The following is a 15,043-nucleotide window of genomic DNA, read 5'->3' on the forward strand; positions in this document are numbered from 1 at the left end:
TGGAATTTATACATCTACTGACAGATAATTACTTGAGGCAGCAATTACTGGAAGGGTCTCAGGAGTGCAAGAGCAGTGGACTTGGTCACAGGTGGTACCGCATTGTTTCCAATGGGAAAGTCACCATGCAGTCTTGACTTGGAAGATTGTAAAACATGAGGAATATTCTGTCAAGAAAGGATATATGTATGGGACTACAGGAAAGGCGACTATGACAAGCTTATGAGGAAGCTTGAAACTGTGTCATGGCTTAAAAACCTGCAAGGAAAGGATGTTAGTAGTGCATGGAAGATAGTGAAGGGACATTTGTTGGATGCAATATCGAATTGTATATACCCAAGGTTGGGAGGATAAAGCAGGTAGGAGTTAGATGGATGAATAGTAGCACTAAGCATGAGCTGAAAAAAGAGAAAATGTTGTGGGGATATGTAAGGAGAAAGATTAACAGCAAGCTTATGAACAGTACAAGTTCAGGCAAGAAAGATTATTAACATGGAAAGGAAGACAAAATGACATTAAGGTAAAAAATTAGCCAAACAGGCCAAAGGAACTCCTAGAGTTTCTTCATTATATTGCAAGTAAGAGGAAGAAAAACTATGGAAGGATAACCTTAATGAGTGCTGATGGTGACAGGAGCAGATAAAACAGTTGAGTTATTGACTAACCACTTTGCAAAAGTATATCATCCAAGTGAAGTTAATGCTGTGACATATGTAAAAGAGACTGATGTGGAACAGAGGTTGATGAATTGGAGGTTCTTAAGATACAGAATCGTATGACTGTGAGATTAGATGGGATATCAGCAAGGGAAATGCCAATGCCTCTGATCAGGCTCTTTAATTTACATCTTAGCTCTGGCAGAGTTAAAAGGGTATGGAAAGAGGGGAAAATAATTCCTTTGCATAATAAGGGGAGTTCTAAGACTGCAGTAGCAAATTATAGACCAATCGGTATCTCAAGAGCGGTGGTAAAAATACTGAAAAAAATAAGTCAAAAAGAGAATTCAAGAGTAGGTGGATAAGAATATGATATTCTATGAGGGAAACATGGCTTTGTGAATGTCATGCTTTACTAATTTATTAACTTTTTATAATAGAGTGACAGCTGAGTTGAATAAAGAAAATAGCTACACAATAATTCTGCTGGATTTTGCAAAAGCATTTGACAAAATATCATGTAGAATTTTGTTAGGCAAATCAGACAAAAATTGGGATGGAAATGATACTGGTTATATGGATAAGGTGTTGGCTACTGGATAGATATCAAAAAGTGGTATATGAAGGAGCAGAATCCAATCAATGGTGGGTGATTAGTGGCATGGTGCAACAGACATGTTTTTCTGACATATGAGGATATTTCACAAAAACTGTTCTGGAGATCTGGTTAGCTAGCATCAGTAAAACATTAGGAGGTCCCTGGGACATCTTGAATAATCTCATTGCCACTTTAGTCTATTAGATGTGCCTGAAAGAAATCTTAGTGGTGGTATCTGGAGGGGAGGGGTTGTGCAGAACCCTTAATTCCTACTGCTTAGTAGAGAACATTCAAAGCATTCATTTCCCTACATTCTGTCCTTCAATTTTTTTTCCCCTCAAGAACATCCCAACAAAAACCTCACAAAAAATACATTTCATCAACATATTTGGACTAAATTAAAATTTCAATAAAGATCATACCTAATCTTTCTGACTAAAACCCAATAAGCTTCCTTATCAAAACTCACCTTAATTGTGTTTTCTAATTTGATGGCTGGATAGCATCCCTACTGTTCAACCTATAGTCAGTGGGTTTGAATCTCACTGTGGCATGGATGTTTGTGAATGTCTTTGATGAGTAGATGATTTCATTACCTGGTGTAAAGACCACTAGTCTGTTTATTGGAAGCCTCAACTGGCCTGAAAGCAAAAAATACCATATTTGGTCACTAGAGTAGAATTTCCTGGATTACCCACTCCTTATCCACAATGCTAATGTGCTATAAAGGTTTACAACCTTTTGTGTTGGTAGGAATGCCATAAAAAAATAACAAAAAACTCTGGTTGCCATAATTCATTTTACCAAAAAGAAAAATCTGTATTTATGCAAACTCTGATACTATAAGCCACAGTTAACTGACAGTCTACTCTTTTTAAACTTCTCTGGTTCAAGTTACCCTGACATGATTCTCTCTCTTTTTTTCTCTATATTCATTATTTAACTCCTCTGTCACTCCTTCAACTGAACATGCTGCTCTGAATTGTGATTTTCTTTCAAAGTAACTTCCTCAATAGTGAAGGAGTTTGCCTCATAGATTTAATGCACAATAATGTCAAATGATCAAATCTCTTCACTTTCACAAATCCAATTGAAAGAAATACCAAAGAGTTTGTTCTTAGTAATGACTTTACAGAAAACAGTTTGATGAATGCAAACCAGAATTCTCAATTATCACTCTTGAAATTTTCTTTCTTGCTAATTATATAACCAACTGTACTGTTAATTCCAAAAGAAATTCAATTTACAAATTGATACAGACCTCTTCATTTAAGCAGTGGCCAGGATTAGTTACCCTAAAGTCTGACAAGTTAGCTAAAAATTTACTAACTTGAGAGGTTTCAGGGAAAGCTTAAAACAAACTTATATTCCCCCCCCCCCTCCTGCCACACACACACACATTCTAATACTCTTAAATCTTAAGAAAAAGGATTTAAGAAAAGGAATCTTATGCAGATTAAAAAACAAAAAAACACCTAAGATTTTTAGAAAGAAAAACTTTTTTTAAAAAAAAATTTTCACCGAATCGATTCAATTATTATTATAATTAATAAAGGAATCATCTTTCCCTCCTTCTCCAGCTTTTTTCTTTGTTTATTCCCTAAGTCCCACTCATACTTCCTTTACTAATTTTACAGCCACTGATTCCCATGCATCAGTCAAGTGATTACACTGCAAAGAATTTATTCAATCTCTCTCTTTGTAGGTCTCTTCTCTTATGACATTGACACAAAACCAGCAAAAAAGATAATCATGCATTGTAATACCATGACAACATTTACTTTTTATTTCATGTTGGATTCTTGTATATTTCAGAGAAGCATGATTTCAGAGCACTAGAAATTATTATTATTATCCAGGCCTCCATAGTCAAAAGACTCATCGTGGGAGGTCGTTTTTGGGAAACACAAAGTTTATCATACCACTCCTTGAACCCACTGACCATTCCCACTCCAATCACTCTCTCTCAGGCAATGCATTCCATGGTTCAACCACCCTCCATGCAAAGAAACCACTCCTCACCCTCTTGCTCACAGTTTCCTTTCGTAACTTCCAGGGATGGCCTCTTGTCACCACTCCTTCCCGCTGTTCAACCAAGCGAAAGAACTCCCCCATGTGTCAACCCTCTAACTGCCTCTTAACAGTTTAAAAGCCTTGATCATATCACCTCCCCTTCTTCTATCCACCTAACTCTGCAGTCCACATTCCCTCAGTCAATCCTCATAACTCATATTGCACAGTCCTGAAACCATCTTTGTTATCCACCTCTGTACCCTTTGTACAGTCAATTTATCCCCTTCAAATCCTGGGGACAAATCTGAGAACAATAGTCTAAGTGTGGTCTGATCAGGGTCTTATACAATGGAATGAACTCATTTATCTCTGCAGGTCGGTGTCCTTCTCGGTATTGCAGCAATCCCCCGAGTTACCCTCACCACCTTTGCAATATGCTCCCTGAATTTCAGTTTTCTATCAATCATCACCCCCCAGATCTTGTCTCCCCAACCTCCTCCAATCGAGTATGCATCCTCCCATTGATGGATCCCAAAACTCAAGACTTTACATTTTGCTGCATTGAACTGACACTCCCATTCATTTTCCCATCTATCTAGTTTATTCAAATCCTCTTGCAGGGCTGCCCCTAGGAATTTTGCCGTCCCTTCTCCCTTATTTTTCGTATAGTTTATGCCAACTTTGCCGCCCCATGCAAATGCATGTCTTGCACCATCGGTAGAGTCGGCCCTGCACATCTGCACTATTACTGATAACCCTTCCCAGCTTCACATCATCTGCAAACAACTGAATGTCCCCCTTACAATCCATTGACAATATCACTGATATAAAGGTTGAACAATACAGGTCCCAGTACTGAGCCATGTGGAACTCCAATTGTAACCGTCTGCTTCCTTGATATTGCCCCACCATACACAACTCTCTGATACCTATTAGTCAGTCAATCCTGAATCCATTTGACTAACCCAACATTTAAACCCATGTGCTGCAACTTAAATATCAACTTATCATGTGGCACCCTGTCAAATGCCTTTGCAAAATCCAAAAAAATGGCAGTATATGGCTTAACTCATCAACTGCTCTTGTCACTTTATTATAAAAAGGCAATCATATTACTAAAGCAAGAGCACTCCCTTAACAAATCCATGTTGATTCTCACAGATAACATTACCCTCATCTGACCAATGCTTGATATAGTCCCTCACTAATTTCTCCAAGACCTTAACAACTACTGATGACACACAAACAGGCTTATAATTAGACACTTCCAATCGGCTACCGCCCTTATGCAGTGGCACTATCTTACCTTCCTTCCATTCCCTGGGTACATTTCCTGCAGCCAGACTTTTATAGAAAAGCCAGGTCAACGGAGCTGTCAGTTCTTTAGCACATTCTCTCAAAACCCGTGATGAAATACCATCCAGTCAAACAGCTTTACTGGTATCTAGAGTACTCAGTATTTGGAACACTCTCTCTCCTCCTGCACCTCTAAACTCTGAACCTGCCCTATTCCTCTAGTATTAAAACCTCCTCCAGGACGAAATACTCCAATAAAGTGCTCATTGAACAACTCCACTATGTCCTCTGCATCAGTCACTCTATTCCCATTTTTATCCCGCAATGTCATTCTTCCACAATCGTTTCTCCGCCTATTGGCCACATAGCTAAAAAATTCCCTAGGATTTTCTTTGGATCTTAGTGCCAATCACTTCTCATATTCCAGTTTTGCCTTCTTCACCATTCTGGTCACTCTCCTGGCCTTCATCTTATATTCTTCATGTATCTGTCCTCCCCTTGTATATCTTCCATAATCTCTTTTTCAACTGCAGTTCCTGTTTGATATCATTTGTCATCCACTTTACACCAAATTGTGTCCGCTTCACCCACGGAATCAGTGGTGCACTCAGGATTTAATCTTGAGGGGGGCCGAGTGCTCAGGATTTAACCTTTGAGGGAGGGGGGCGAGTTGAGTAGACATTTTGCGAATACACACTACACATCGCATACGACCTATAACTGAGCATCTGCAGTGATCGCTAATTCATAAGTAGCACACAACATAAATAAAAACAAATTAATTTTAATTAGGAAAAGATTTTTGGAAATTTTTCTAGTGTTTTTTCCTTTTCTTTGGGGGGTGCATGGGCCCCTTGCCCCCCCCCTGGGTGCGCCACTGCGTGGAATACAGCTTACTATTGCTGCTAACACATATTCTTTGACAATTTCCCAAGCACTAATGATATCCTGGCCTTCCAATTCTGCCCTCCATGGAACTGCCCCTAGTTAATATCTAAGACTATTATAATCACCCGCCTTATAATTCCACATACGTTCCCTTTTCTTTGATACACCTACATGTCTGTTCATCTTCCAAGTCAAAATCACATCCATAAATCTGAATTATCTTAAAATCAGACATTACATATAAGAGAGGGGAGAACTTCTTTCTTGAAAACTCCAGTGGTGTCCCAGATCTTGTCAGAGACCACTTCACTCAACATTTATTCTATCCTTAAAATGAGGCAATGCAAGTGCTTTCCAGCGAGTTCACCCATTTTGTAAACAGAAGAAATCCAAGCTTCTAAAAAATAAATAAATCTGCCATCTCTATATTATATAAAGATAGCAGAAGGTAAAATTATAACAAAATAATATTTTGAAAAATAAATTTCTAATAAGATCAATATTTTTCTTTTATAAAGATTTTATTTCAGAAGCAATACAAAATGTACGCAAACATTTATTAATTTACTATGATAAATTATGGAGACAACTACTCCTTTACTAGAGTAATTAATATAAATCAGGATAATAAAAGGTTACCCAACATTTCGACTATCATATTAATGTCATCATCTAGAGTACATACGCTATCTACTGATAATTGTCTGGACAATGTAGCAATTTACAGTTGATACCAGCAGGTAAACCCTAATATCAGGTATGTCCAACTTTGCCTTTGATCACCTCCTGCACCCTTTGAGGGAGGCTTTCCACTGTGGAAAGCCTCCCTGAGGAATGGAGACAAATTTCCGGTGGAATTTGTCTCCATTCCTAAATCAAAGCAGCACTGAGTTCAGCAACAGATTGAGTACATGCTGCTCTGGACCTCAATAACTGTTCCAATTCATCCCAAAGGTGTTCGATGAGGTTGAGGTCAGGACTCTTCGCAGGCCAAGGCAGTCATTTGACACCCATCTCTTCATACCATTTCATAACAGCTGCAGCTTTGTGGCATGGTGCATTGTTGTCTGGATAGCAACACTGGTTCATTCCATAAAAACTTCAGTTTAGGCAGAACCTGATTATCCAGAATATCAAGGTACTAAGCTGCCTTCATGGAACAATGGTCCCACTCCAAACCAGCTGAATGCACCCCACACACTTACTCCTTCACCACCAAACTTTACTGTGGGTACAACACACTGTGGTAATAAGCATTCACCAGGCTGCCTCCACACCCTGCCATTAGACTGGAAATAGGTGAACCTTGATTCATCGGCTTGTGTGCCACTGCTTTTCCGTGGAAATCTAACAAATGAAGTTCTTCTCGTATACTATTGGTGCTCACCATGGTATTACTGGTACTCTGAAACTCATTACTCAACACCCCCCCCCCAAATCCCTGTCAGTCATTTTCAGCAACCGCCCTGGGTGTTTTCCTGCACTAGTGATGCCAGAACATCTCCATTTGTTAATCACATCACTAACTATTGATTTTAGATGCTCCAGTTGAACAGAAATGGCATGTACAGACATGCCCCCCAATGTGACAGCCCACGATGACACCTCTCTGGAAGTCACCGAGTTCATGGTGTGTTGCCATACCACCTGCATTCAACTGCTACGATGAAATACTGCTTCCTACTATCTGTACACCAGTTTTTATGTTATTAACAAACCTGGAATGTAATATTCCATAACTTCAAATAACAGGGATGTCCGGACAATTATTGGTAGATATATATATATATATATATATATGTATGTTTAAAATATTAAAGTTTAAAATGTTTAAAATACCAAGCAATTTTAAACCTGGTTTTACTCCATTTCCCAAGTAAGCAAACAGACAAACAAGTCAAGTTTGCGCCTGCAAGTGATGCAAGTCTAGCTGATCCTACAGGTAGTGCAAGACCAAGGCAACTCGTGGTAGACTTGCATCACTTGCAGGGGCAAACTTGACTTATTTGTCGGTTTGCTTACTTGGGAAATGGAGTAAAACCAGGTTTAAAATTGCTTGGTATTTTTAACATTTATTATATCCAAGGTAAAATACCTTTTACATATATATATATATATATACAGGGTGGCCATAATTAAACTTCCCCTATTCAGTCAGAGCCTTGTGTAGACTAATTAAGACATGGGAAGAAGGATTTTGTGAAAAAAAATTTTAGTTTTCAAAGTTGCTAATAGGGAGAATATGACACTGTACAATGTAATAAAAGGGTTAAAATAGACAGTCAAATGAATAACAAAGACTAAACTGAAATAAAAGATTACCTTTATGTTGCACTTATGATAACATAGCAATAAAACATTTAATATCAATTAAATCTAGCATAGCAATTATGGTATTAAAGTTACTAGATTTTAACCTGTTGCACAACTCGAGTACATTGAATTCACCAATGTGAAAGAGGACCTGTTCAATGTGGCCACTGTTCTCATGGACTAGAAATTGTATCCTGTTGCAGCATTCTCAACAGCAGAACGTAATAGATCCGAAGGAATGTAGGAATGTTCATCACTGTCCATGATATGTTATCCTTTAAAGCTGCCAAGTTCGAGACACCGCTGCAATAGACGTTGGCCTATTACCTTCTATATCCAATAGAAGGTAACCACAAACAAAAATTACATGGAGTAATATCAGGGGAGCGAAGTAGCCATGCAACCAGAAAGAAGCAACTAATCACTTTTTTTTCTGTGAAGTGATGCCATAGAAGCTGCTATACGAGTCATGTAATATTAGAAAGGTGTTCCATCTTGAATAAAAATGGTCTCGTCCAAACATTGTCATTGCTGAAGTTGTAGAAAGATGAAATGGTTCAGCATATCATGATATTTCCATGCAGTAATAGAACAAGTTACTGTGCTTGTCAGAATGATGTCCTCAAAAAAGAATTGGCCTCTTATAAAATCTGCTGCGAAGCCAAACCAAACAGTAATTTTTGACGAATGTAATGGGAGTTCCTGGAGCACACTGGGTGATTCGGAAATCCCAAATTTGACAATTTTGGGTGTTTACAGTCCCATTCAGATAAAAATTTGTCTTATCTTCCCACAGAATTTTCCTAAGCCATGCATCATTGACTTCCAATCTGATAAGAAATGTCAGTCGCGTATCATAATCATCATGTAGCAGTTGTACGTGGCTGATCTTATATGGATAAAATGTAATAATTTTGTGCAAGACTTTCCATATTGTGGAATAAGGGATATCCAATTGTCACACCACTTCATGAGTGTGGCTACTACCAGTAATTTTGTTGACAATTGCAGTGGCAACTTCTTCAATCTGTGTTAGCTGACAGATGATCTTTACGCAAGTTCAAGCAAGGTTCTAAACTCATGAAGAACAGCACACATTGCACTTGTTAAGGTAATATAACTTTACAAGTAACACATGATTAGGTAAAATGAGGCACATGTTGAACATGACCATCAACAGGAATGTCTTGTGAAGTTTCCCCTTTACTTTATAGCTTTCATTTTAAAAATTTTTATGGAATTTACAACTGTGTTAAAAAAAACTTTTTTTATTACCCGACGTGTCGATCTTCACATCAAGATCATCATCTGGAGCGTACATAAATATACAGGACAAGCTGAGTTACATCATTAACCGTAAGCTAGAGAAACAATGATTTGATCACATGTTATTCTACTGCCATGACCTCTGGTGAAAAAAAAAAAATATATATATATATAAATAAAAAAATAAAAAATAAATTTTTACATCAAGCTAAATTCTATTTTTACAATGACAGGAATAAACATTCTTTTAGATAGTTTTCTTTCAGAAACAATTGCTGTCCTATTTTTAGTATTACAATTCTTATTTTTGATTTACAATACTGGATTTTCTACAATCCTGTTTATAGTTGTTCTTGGTGAGGAAGGTCGAATATATACCTTCCATATGTTTGGGATTTTTAAACCATCATTGTTGTTCAGATTGGGGTGGTTGCTGATTATCTCACAGGCTTCCTTGAATTTCCGTTCATACCATGTTCTAGTGTGATGTAGACAGCTGGTGGTTTTCCAGTCAATTCTGTGTAAGGTATTCAAGGGCATGATCAGAAAGGCCAGCTTCACCATAATTATTATATTTAATGTGTCGTTTATGTTCTTTTTGTCTAATAGGAATAGTGCGTTCTGTTTCTCCTATATATGGTATGTTGCAAGTACAATAAATCCGGTATACTCCAGGGTGAGCTAGTGGAGGGAGTGGGTCTTTGGATGAGTTGAGTAAGTTTTTTAAATTTTGCAGGAGGTTTAAAGGTGGCTTTGAGGTTGTACTTTTGTAGTACTCTGTTTATTTTGTCTGATATTCCTTTAATGTAGGGAATGGTTATAGTTTTACTGTAGTCTGGTTTGTCTTTGTTTTTTATTGTGGTTAGAGAATTTTGTTTATAGTGTTTTGGCTGTATCCGTTTTTTTGTAAGTTATTACTGATAATTTTAAATTCGTTTTTCAGTGCCTGTTCACTGGAACAAATCGTCTGAGCTCTGTTTTTTAGTGTGTTGATGACACCTAGTTTTGGTGTTGGGTGGTGGTAAGAGTTTATGTGTATATATTGTCCCGTATGTGTTGGTTTTCGGTAAACAGTGAAGGAAAGATTGCCCGAGGGAAGACGTGTGACAAGTGTATCTAGAAACGGAAGTGTGTTGTGTTTTTCAATTTCAATTGTGAACTGTATGCGTTTGTGTTGTTTGTTTAGGTGGCTAAGGAATGTGTCTAATGTCTGGCAGCCATGGGACCAGATTGCGAAAATATCGTCAACGTATCTAAGCCAGACTTTGGGTTTTAGAGGAGAGGAATCTAGAGCAAGTTGCTCAAAATGTTCCATGTAAAAGTTAGCAATGGGGGGGGGGGATAATGGTGAGCCCATGACTGTGCCTTCTTTTTGTAAGTAGAAGGCGTTTTGCCATACAAAATAATACATGCGCTAAAAGCGCCGTGATATCTGAAGGGAATTTGTTCTGTAGGAGAAGGATTGTGTCTTTGATTGGGACATTCGTAAAGAGGGCAGAGAAGTCAAAACTGACTAATAAATCATCGTTTTCTAATGTAATGTCTTTGATGATGTTTATGAAGTGTTGTGTGTTTCTGATATAGGAAGGGAAATGACCTACCAACTCCTTGAGTGTTGCCGCTAATTTTTTGGCTAAGTGATATGTCTCGCTATCAATTCCTTCAATGATAGGTCTTAGCGAGGTGTTTTCTTTGTGAATTTTTGGTAGCCCGTAAATTCTAGGGGAGCGCACGTAATGAGGGAACAGTTTTTTGACTGTATCTTTATCTTCGGGCCATGTAGTAATCAATTTAAGTAGTTTCTCTGTTTTGTTTTTTGTTCTGTTAGTTGGGTTGTAGTTAACAGGACTGTAGAAACGTATAAACGTAGAAACTGTATAAACAGGACTGTAGAAAATCCAGTATTGTAAATCAAAAATAAGAATTGTAATACTAAAAATAGGACAGCAATTGTTTCTGAAAAAAAAAAAAAACCATCTAAAAGAATGTTTATTCCTGTCATTGTAAAAGTAGAATTTAGCTTGATGTAAAAATTTATTTTTTATTTTATATATATATATTTTTTTTTCCACCAGAGGTCACACCAATAGAATAACATGTGATCAAATCATTGTTTCTCTAGCTTACAGTTAATGATGTAACTCAGCTTGTCCTGTATATTTATGTACGCTCCAGATGATGATCTTGATGTGAAGATCGAAACGTCGGGATAATAAAAAAAAAGTTTTTTTTTTTTTTTTTTTTTAAACACAGTTGTAAATTCCATAAAAATTTTTAAAATGAATCTGATCACCTATAAAGGATTACTTTATAGCTCTTATGATGCCAGCAAAAAAGGTGTTCAACTTCATTTTATTAAAATTTTCAGAGCTTTCTGGGCTACGACAATGTCATATTCCCCCTATTGTCAACTTTTTGGACCATCCCCCCCACACACAGAATCCTTCTTCCCTTGTCTTACTAACCTCCTCATGGGGTGGGTAGTAAGAGTTTACAACATATATATTTATATTTGTCAGTACTTTAGGTAATAGTAGACTACCCATCCACCCATCCTTGGATGGATGGATGAGTAAGATAGGATAGGATATGCAAAGTAATGGGAAATAGAAAAATAATGTAGCTTGTCTCTTTATATGTACAGTATATGCATTTATACTCCAGATGATCACCTTAATCTGGAGATTGAAATGTCAGGTAATTATCTTGGTTTATATTAAATTAAAGTTATTCATTTAATAGGAACATCTCCATAATTTGCCACAGTGAATGCTGAGCACAATGTAATTATGAAAGAAAGGAAACATTAAAGCACAAAATTTTAATGAAATGTAAAAAAAAAAAAAAAAAAAAAAGGGAGGGGGGGAAGAGTTTTATGAAACAACAGTAGAATGTTCAATGCTGTTCTTTGGTTTGAACAAACATCCTCATGCATGAACTGAAATAAAAGTAAAGCAATGACGGTGAAATTCAAATAGTTCTTATGTATGGTTTTTAAGAGTGCCATCTGAAATACTTATTTTATAATGTCATGAAGTTTAAGAATAAAAATGTTTTCGATATATGCATTTTTTTTTTTTTAATCTTTATCCAAATCTGAGTGGGATCTGTAGAAGTGAATATAGCATTTAATTGCAACTTAGAAGGCAGTTCTGTCAGCTATTTCAAAACAAAAGTAGTTGATAGAACTGTATTCCAGAGAAAGGCTTGAAAACTTATGCTCACACAAAAAAAAAAAAAAAAAAGGAAATGATGGCATACAATCATAAAATGACAAGTTTTAATGTCATTCTCGTACATCATTCATTAATTATGACAAAGGAACACCAAGAGCCATTTTTTCACATTATTCACAGACAATTTTATTTTACTAATTTTGGCATTTTATGTAACTTGATTGAAATGCTATAAACCTAGGGTACCTTAATACTGTGAATAGGCTCTGGAATTTTTTCAAGCCACTTGAGGCCTCCTATTAAACAGGATGGGTAGTCTCTCAATGTGGGCTGATGAAATTCATCTACTACTCAAAGTAACTTACAAATATCCATATCCACGGTGGTATCTGAACCTGCAACCTATTGGTCAGAGCAGATATGCTATCCATAAATTAAAGATAGCATACCTGCTTTGAGCAATAGGTATGCTAGCTATAAATTACAGATACCAAGAAATTATATACTTGGTTTAATCCTTTATCCAAGTGTAAGCAAACAAAGTTTGCATCTAAAGTATTTTCAGGACTGGGGCAACTCGTGGTAAGGTGGTATGACTTCACATCACTTGCCCTTAGTATCCCATAATGCAAAGCACATCTCCTTATGGAGATGTGCTTTGCATTATGGGATATTGAGGGTCTCATGGTTATACTATAAATTAAAGATACCAAGAAATTATATACTTGATTTAATCCTTTATCCAAGTGTAAGCAACCAAAGTTTGCACCTGAAATATAATCAGGACTGAGGCACCTCGTATATAGAAGCAGATGACTTCATCACTTGCCTTAGTATCCCATAATGCAAAGCACATATTTCAGGTGCAAACTTTGGTTTGCTTACACTTGGATAAAGGATTAAACCAAGTATATAATTTCTTGGTATTTTTAATTTATAGTATAAGCAAGTGGAAAACTTTCAAAAGCCTTCTCTAATCCAGAGTATTTTGATAATAAGGTGGGACACCTTTTGGCTACTTGTATATGAAAATATGACTTCAGCATTACTTAGCAGGTCTGGCTCTCACTGATGAGATCTCAATAAAGATTGAAACTGTTTGGTGGTTTGATTCTGGGAGAGCAAAGTTTTGGCTTAGGGAGCTTTTGAGCATCCAGGGATTTGGATCTGTTGGGGTGGCCTGTATTTTAGGACTTCTTTGGCTGATGCTTTTCTTGAAATATGAGCAGTTCTGCTTGGTGGTAGGGGAGCCTGTCACTGCTGAGTTAAATGATCACTCAGATTACTCATTGTTGGGCGATTTGGAGAGGTAACACCTCACTTAAAAAGAGAAACCGGTCTGAGTAGTGATCCTTCCCATAATGCATAACATTATACATACCCATACTAAGGCAAGTGATGCGAGGTCATCCGATTCTATATATGAGTTGCCTCAGTCCTGCAAATAGTTTAGGTGCAAACTTTGTTTGCTTACACTTAGATAAAGGATTAAACCAAGTATATAATTTCTTGGTATCTTTAATTTATAGTATAACCAAGTGGAAAAACTTTCAACAGGTATGCTATCTACTTGGCCAACTAAGGATGAAATTATAGCTAAAAAAAAAAAAAAAAAAAAGAAAGAAAAAATTGTCATTTTAAACCATTTAATCATGAAAATAGAATTATGAGAAAAAAAAAAAAAAGGAGAGGGAAAGACCTTTCTTTAGGATGTTTTGAACTAAGGGTTGGTTTAATAATGAGAACTATTGAGTACCAAATTTACTCCAACACAGTAGTGTCAAGATTGTCACCTCTTAACATCATTTATATACAATAGTTTGAAGGATGTCTGTGTCATTCCTGTGGCACAGACATCCCTCAAAAGCAGTGCTCAGAAGTAGAAGCACTAGACCTCCAAAAGAAAAACCATTACAGGTTTGATTCCAGTCATCAAGCAGAGGATTTTTTTTTTCTTCTGATTCCTGTGTTAGTCAATCTCTGGCACAGACCAGAAGTTTTTTCCCCTGTTAGAGTTTCTGAGAGTGGGGGGGGGGGGGGACTTTGCTTACTCCGTTTTAAAGGAAATAAAATTTCATCATCATCAATTTCCTGCCATGTACCCAAGGGGTGTACAGGATATGATAGTACTACATGAAAAAAATTACATCATTACTAACTTCCTATCTACAATTTTCCTCCAAATCAGTCTGTTACCTGTCAAGACTCCAACATTATCAGATCTTATATTTCTATTGTCTAAGGCACTTTGTACCGTATCAATCCACCTATATCTTGGTCTTCCTCTGGGTCGTTTTCCTGCCAACCTGGCAGAGAACACTTGTTTTGCTAATCTTTCTTTGCCCATTCTGTTTAAGTGACCATACCACCTGAGATTAGCTCTGCTAACGCATTCCTGGATGCTGACAATGTCAAGTTCTTTCCTAATATTCTCATTTTTAATATGATACTGCCATTGATGCCATCTGTTCACGCCTATAATCTTTCTCAGGACTCTCATATCTGCAGTCTCTAGTCGTCTTTGGTCAAGTGTTTTACTTCTGACCCAGCTCTCAGATCCATAAGTTAAAACTGGTTTGAACACAGTCTTGTATACAGCTAATTTAGTATTCCGACTAATTTCTCTCTTATTCCATATGAATTTATTCAATTGACTTCCCACCATACCAGCTTAGCTGATTCTGTTGTCTATTTCTATATTTAATTTACCATCTTCAGTAAAAATCATGCCTAAATAGCTGAAATGTTTTACTTGTTCCACAGGTTCTCCATTCACAACACAGTTGACATTTTCAATGATTCTGCCTATTTTCATTGTCTTTGTCTTTTTATTGCTG

General features: G+C 36.8%; 1 protein-coding gene across 2 annotated transcripts in view; it reads right to left on the minus strand.

Annotated features, from left to right (window-relative positions):
- LOC150110252 (uncharacterized) overlaps nt 1-15,043 on the minus strand; it is a 262,473-nt gene that overhangs the window by 205,910 nt on the left and 41,520 nt on the right. Inside the window, exon 2 of one of the 2 annotated variants that reach the window (XM_090398607.1) lies at nt 1,724-1,895. The exons of the other annotated variant lie outside the window; for it this stretch is intronic. The gene's annotated coding sequence lies outside the window, so the exon portion shown is untranslated. The remainder of the gene's footprint in view (nt 1-1,723; nt 1,896-15,043) is intronic. 2 annotated transcript variants of the gene reach the window in all.

Source organism: Typopeltis vanoorti, chromosome 1, assembly GCF_054136105.1.
Source record: "Typopeltis vanoorti isolate ZY-2024b chromosome 1, IOZ_Tvanoo_1.0, whole genome shotgun sequence".
Taxonomy (NCBI): domain Eukaryota; kingdom Metazoa; phylum Arthropoda; class Arachnida; order Uropygi; family Thelyphonidae; genus Typopeltis; species Typopeltis vanoorti.